Source organism: Hylobates moloch, unplaced genomic scaffold (genome assembly GCF_009828535.3).
Source record: "Hylobates moloch isolate HMO894 unplaced genomic scaffold, HMol_V3 SCAFFOLD_11, whole genome shotgun sequence".
In the NCBI taxonomy this organism is placed as follows: Eukaryota; Metazoa; Chordata; class Mammalia; order Primates; family Hylobatidae; genus Hylobates; species Hylobates moloch.
This window is the reverse complement of record NW_026652286.1, coordinates 74,557,192-74,563,398: the sequence shown is the minus strand read 5'-3', so window position 1 is coordinate 74,563,398 and position 6,207 is coordinate 74,557,192.

The window sequence follows — 6,207 nt, the reverse complement described above, 5'->3', positions numbered from 1 at the left end:
CCTACAAATCAAGGCAATAATTTTGTTACTTAGCAAGCCAATCTGTTGTTTTGAATCTGGGCCTTGAAATCTTTGCTAAGCTGGGACTGAGGCAATCTCCCTTATGGTACTGCAAGAGATAGGGGCGTCACATTTTTATCCCATCTAAAGCCTATGGAAATGATGGAAAAATTGAGGATGAAAGCAGAGTGGGAATCAATGGAATATTAAAGGGAAAGATGGATCCAGAGATCAGTGAGAAATTTTAATTTCTGGGGGCTTTGGAGTGGAAAGATATATTTGGCTTGTAATTGACTAACCATGGACAGCATTACTTCCAGGATGCCTTGTGAGAAACTATAAAAGTATTAAGAAGTCTCAAACCCTATTGCAAATGAGAAGGTATATTTCAGGTCATAATCGTGAGCCTCAGATACTCAGACCTGACTCTTAGGAGATGTTAAGGTATAAGGGCAACTGTCTTTCTTTCTTTCTTTCTTTCTTTCTTTCTTTCTTTCTTTCTTTCTTTCTTTCTTTCTTTCTTCTTTCTTTCTTTCTTTTTCTTCTTTCTTTCTTTCTTTCTTTCTTTCTTTCTTTCTTTCTTTCTTTTTCTTCTTTCTTTCTTTCTTTCTTTCTTTCTTTCTTTCTTTCTTTCTTTCTATCTACTCCCCCAGTAGCATGCATATGTGCCTTGGAAGTAGGCATAATAGGTAGAAGTCTCATGCTGATAGTCTGAATGACATCATTATAGAGTCATTCTTTCAGATTCTGAAGAATTCTCTGGCTAACTGGTCCTGTTTAAAAATATAAATGCTTTATTCTTTCATCCACTTATACTTTAATGGTCAGTAAACACTCTGTGTCCAGTTGGAAGAAAACCCCCTAGAAATATATAGATAATATATAGATCCAATAGCTTCTCTTTATGCCAGCATAGATTAAGTATAAACAAAAAAAGTTTACTTACTGATAATAGCTTCGAGAGCTATAGTACTCAGAGGTAGGCTAAAGGCAAGTAATGACCTATTTAAAAATATTTCTAAAACATAACAGAAAAAATATAAACAACTAGAAGTAGCAACACACATCATAGTATTCAAATAGAAGACTTGATGCAAAGGGCCCCGGATGTGTGAAGTTGAGTAGTGGGTGTGAGAACCAAGGGTGGTTTGGAGATGCAGGAACAATGTGTAAGGACGATTTGGGTATTACTTAGGATCTTGCTGATGCACCCCAGCAATGTCCTAGGTAGACAGGAAATAGGGTGTGTGTGTGTGTGTGTGTGTGTGTGTGTGTGTGTGTGTAAATGACTGGCTTGCAGGTAGGAGAGTCCACTAATCTTTACTTTTTTAACTTAAAAATTTTAAGTTCATGGGCTACATGTGCAGGATGTCCAGGTTTGTTACATAGGTAAATGTGTGTCATGAGGGTTGGTTGTATGGATTATTTAATCACCCAGGTATTAAGCCTGATATCCATTAGTTATTTTTCCTGCTTCTCTCCCTCCTCCCACCTTTCACCCTCCAATAGGCCCCAGGGTGTGTTGTTCTCCTCTATGTGTCAGTGTGTTCTCATCATTTAGCTCCCACTTGTTAGTGAGAACATGCGGTATTCGGTTTTCTGTTCCTGCACTAGTTTGTTAAGGATAATGGCCTCCAGCTCCATGTTTGTCCCTGCAAAGGACACGATCTTGTTCTTTTTTATGGCTGCATAGTATTCCATGAGGTATACGTACCACGTTTTCTTTATCCAGTCTATCACTGATGGAGCTCACTAATCTTGATGAGCAGTGTGCTCTGGGAGGGCAGTTTTGTAAAAGTATGGGCTTTGTGGTTGAGGGGGTGGCCTAGTTTGAAAGAGGAGCTCACTGAAGTGCAGTGGCTGGCACCAGGCTGCTCTTTCTGTCTAGCCACCACAGAAGAGGGACAATGAACCTCCCAGACTATTCAGATCTGTCTCCAATGTAATCCATACACTTAACATGAAAGAGCAATATAACTTTTTTTTTAATTTTGAGAAAATTTAAAGTCCTCTAAGTGTGATTAACGAGAACAAATAATATGATGGAATAGGAATTGATGGTGTTCTGATATATTGGTTGTGAAAGTATACTACAAACATCTTAGTTTTTTATTGCTGCATGACAGATTACCACAAATTTAGTGGTTTAAAAGGACTGTCAACTATTAGCTTACAGTTTTGAAGCTCAGAAGTCTGGCAAAGGTTGTGTGGGTTCTCTGCTCAGAGAATGATAGGGCTAAATCAAGGTGTCATCCAGGTTGAGTTCTCATCTGGGTTTGGGGTCCCCTTCCCTGCTCATTTATTGGCAGAACTCATTTCCTTGTGGTTATAAGATTCAGGACCTTGTTGTCTATCTAGCTGTGGGTGGGACTGCTCTCAGCTTCTAGAGGTGGCCTGCTGTTCCTTAACATGGGATCTCCAGTTTACAGGATGAATATTTGCTTTCTTCCAGGTCAACCAGAACACGTCTCTCTATCTACTACCTCTGCTGCCAACCAGACCAGCCAGAGAAAACTAGCTGCTTTTAAAGGGCTCATGTGGTTAGTCAAGCCACCTCCATAATCCTATCTTAAGGTTAACTGGTTTGGAAACTTAATTGCATTTGGATATCCCTCCAAGGCAGTATATGGATTGGTGTTTAATTGAATAACTGGGAGAAGGTGTGTGCACGTAGCTGTGAGAAATATTGGAGGCCATCTTAGAATTCTGCCTACCACAATAAAACTACGAAATTAAAATGTGTGTAATGAGGAAAACAGAAAGGTCAGTAAAATACTTGACTATGTCTATAACTTGATAGAAATATGTTATGCAGAATATAGAAAAAGTAGAGTTTCATATTAGTGGGAGAAGAGAAAAATGGATAAATGGTAATTGGGAAAATGGTTAAAAACTTGAAAATAAAAAGGAATGCTGTATTGCATAGAAATTAATTACAGATCGATTAAATACACTAAAAATTAATGTTAGGCTAGCATATGAGTTAATCTTTTTATCTCAAAGGCAGAAATATTTCATTTGATTACTTGAATATTTGAAGGCTCCATATACCCCAAACACTGTAAGGAAAATTAGAGACAAGGGAGAAACTAGAAAAAGTATTTGAGCAAATGACAGATTCTATTTCTTATATATGATTCACTCTAAAATACAAGAAAAGAACATCCTTATAAAATAGGCAAATGACATGAAAAGCAATCTCCATAATATAAATGGTCAATATACATAAAATTATCTCATGAGTTATCATAAAAATTAAGACCTAATGTCAGCATTTACATGAGGTAACACTCAGTGTTTGTACGGAGGCCAAGAAGTGAGCTTACTCATACTTTTATTGTCATGTTAATTGATACAACCTGGTTGAAGGGTACATTTGATACTTGTCTAGGTCTGAGGAATAGTCAGGAGAAAACAGCTTATCCCAATTTTATATAACAGCCACATACACATGATTATGAATATTCTATCATAGTTAACATTCAGTGTTTATTTTGTGCCTGACACTGTGCTAAATATTATGCATGGATCTCATTTAGTCCTTAGAAAATCCTATGAGTTAGGTATTATTCTCACTTTTCTGATGAAGACAACTGAATCCAATTTATAACTACAGCAATCTCACTTATGTGTAGGTGAACTGGAGTTTAAACCCAGGTCTTTTCAACTCCATCTACAGTGCTGACACAGTCAGGTGTGGGGGGCAGTGTGGCGGCCCCCATATGGCTGGCCCTGCTCCGGCTGCTTCTAACCACTAGTCCCTATTGTGCTATTATGCAGTGAATGTTCTTATAAGTTAAGGACAACTGAATCCTTATGTTAGTTCTGAAATAGGCTTTCAGTGATGTTATAAAGAAAGAGTTCGCAAGGCCGTATGGTGATGTAACAGCAGGCGATAGGTAGTTAGGTGTTTAGGCACGTGTAATAAATAGTAGGAGATAGATAGTTAGGTTTTGTGCAAACAAAATCAAAACTTTATTGTCTGTTGAAATTAGCCTAAACCAGGCTTACCATCAGACTCATAGTTATTGCTCACTATCCAAGAAATTATATAAGAGGCTCACAGGACATGTGCTTTCAATTCAAATAAACAAGACTAGAAAAGCTTTGAGAAATAGAAATGAGAAAAGCTGGTAATATCAAAGCATAAAAAAGGCTATTTTTATTTCATTGTTCAGAGTATTATAAATGGAATGTATTTATGCTTTTTGTTTTCTATAAGTAGAGTGTTAGAAGTCAGATACTTGTTACGTGGTGCTTAAGAACTTAATGCATTAAGCAGCTGGGAATAAAACAAGATGTTTCATTTTCCACTAATGCCTAAGACATTTTATATTTCAGCAAGGCTAGTCTTCTGAAAGTGAAACAAATGGAATAATGAAAACTTTGATTTCTCCCAAGTTGTACAAATTTCTTTCCCTGTATTGTCAGTTTCAAAGAAATATCCAAAGGTAAAAGAAATATCCGAAGAGGAAACATGAATCCATGGATCAGAAGGGGTTTTTGTTGTCTCTGAGTATTCTCCAGAAGGAATCCCTGCCTAAGGCTCTTGTGGTCCATGGTGGCCTCTCGTTTCACCTGAGCAAGTGCAAAGGACTGGCTGCTGGGGTTGGAGTACTGTCTGAATGCAGGGCTCGGAGAGCTATGTGACTCTAGGTGGTGAGCTCTAGAATGTGGCCATGAGAGTGAGTGACAAATACGGGACAGTATTTAGTCTTGGAAAGTGAGGAGGCCAGATAATTGAGGCACCAGAGTCTGTGTGTCAAAACCTTCTAGAGGGATGGAAGGTCTTAACATAGAGAGGAAAACTGAGCTATGTGGTCAATCCTTGAATGAATAAAGTTGGGTGGCCAGGCAGTTAGACAACTAGTATAGGTGGGCCTGAGAGTTCATTTTAAGTTAATTGCAAGGGTTGGTTCTTTCTTGATGTACAAGAAATTGTCTTGCTATTTGCTAGACTGTTGTCTCTCTATGCAGGAGATAATCTTATAAGTTAACGGCATGATTTAAGAGCTCATTTCTAAGGATTATCAGTCTTTTTGCACCTAAGCAAGTCACCCGTACTCAAATTCTTGTTTTTGGGTTTACTTTTAGATAAATCCAAACTAAGAGAGATAACAAATACGACATTTTCACTATGTTGTCTGACATCCATATGTCAGAGTTCAAGAATTGTTACCTTATCAGGTTGACTAGGCCACCCATTGGTCTGAGTTAGATAGTTGTTTTCACTGCATAGTCTCAGAAATGAGCTCATATACAGGGCAGCAGGATGTCTGAGATTGGGGGAACAAAATCTTGTTCTAAGATTCCCAAGCATCTTGGCTAGAAGATAAGTCTTGTGACAGCTGCTAGAGAAGTTGACAACTCTCTGATAATCTGCCTTCGTTCTTTCTATTTCCTGAGAACTTGGGCCCAGAAGGCTTCTAGATTCTTCCATGTGGGCCCATTCAGGTCTGCCCACACTAGACTTAGTATTTATTTCCCCAGACACTGTTTGAGTCCAGATGTGAGAATGGTTAAAATCAGCAGTTGGTAAAGTGTGGCCCACAGGCCAAATATGGCCCATATTTGTGATTTTTTTTGTCCAGTAAAGTTTTACTGGAACACAGATATACTCATTCATTTGAATATTGTCTATGCCTTCTTTCATGCTGTAAGGGTAGAGGTAAGAAGTTCCCACGGAGACTGTATGGTCTGCAAAGGTGAACATACTTACTATTTTGTCCTTTACATAAAAAGTTTGCTGAATCCTGGATTAGATTTGAGATGGGAAATTGGAAGAGGATCTGTGAGAGATCAAGCTCACTGGGAAGAAAAGAAACCAGAGAGCTACTTGGTGCTGCAGCCTACGTGGTTCATATAAGGAGATATGGATTACAGGACTGGTGCTGGCGAGGCTCAACTTCTGGTCATAAGTTTCCAATCTCCTTGAGAGAGGTATCAAACTTGGTAAAGGGCGCCCAAACAAAGCCTCAAAGCCTCTGGATTCTAAAAAGACCTGCTGTTTATGACGCTTTATCCCAGAATAGGTCAACATTCCTTGAGGAAAACTGAAAGGAATTCCTTAGGAGGCTTCTGGACTTATTAACACGGTACTGGGGGAAAAGGCCCACCTTCCCAGTTAGGGAATCACTACCTTTCTACAGCTTTCCCACCCAACATACCCTCATAAGGACTGTTTGCAGTCCCATTAAATGGCCCTAT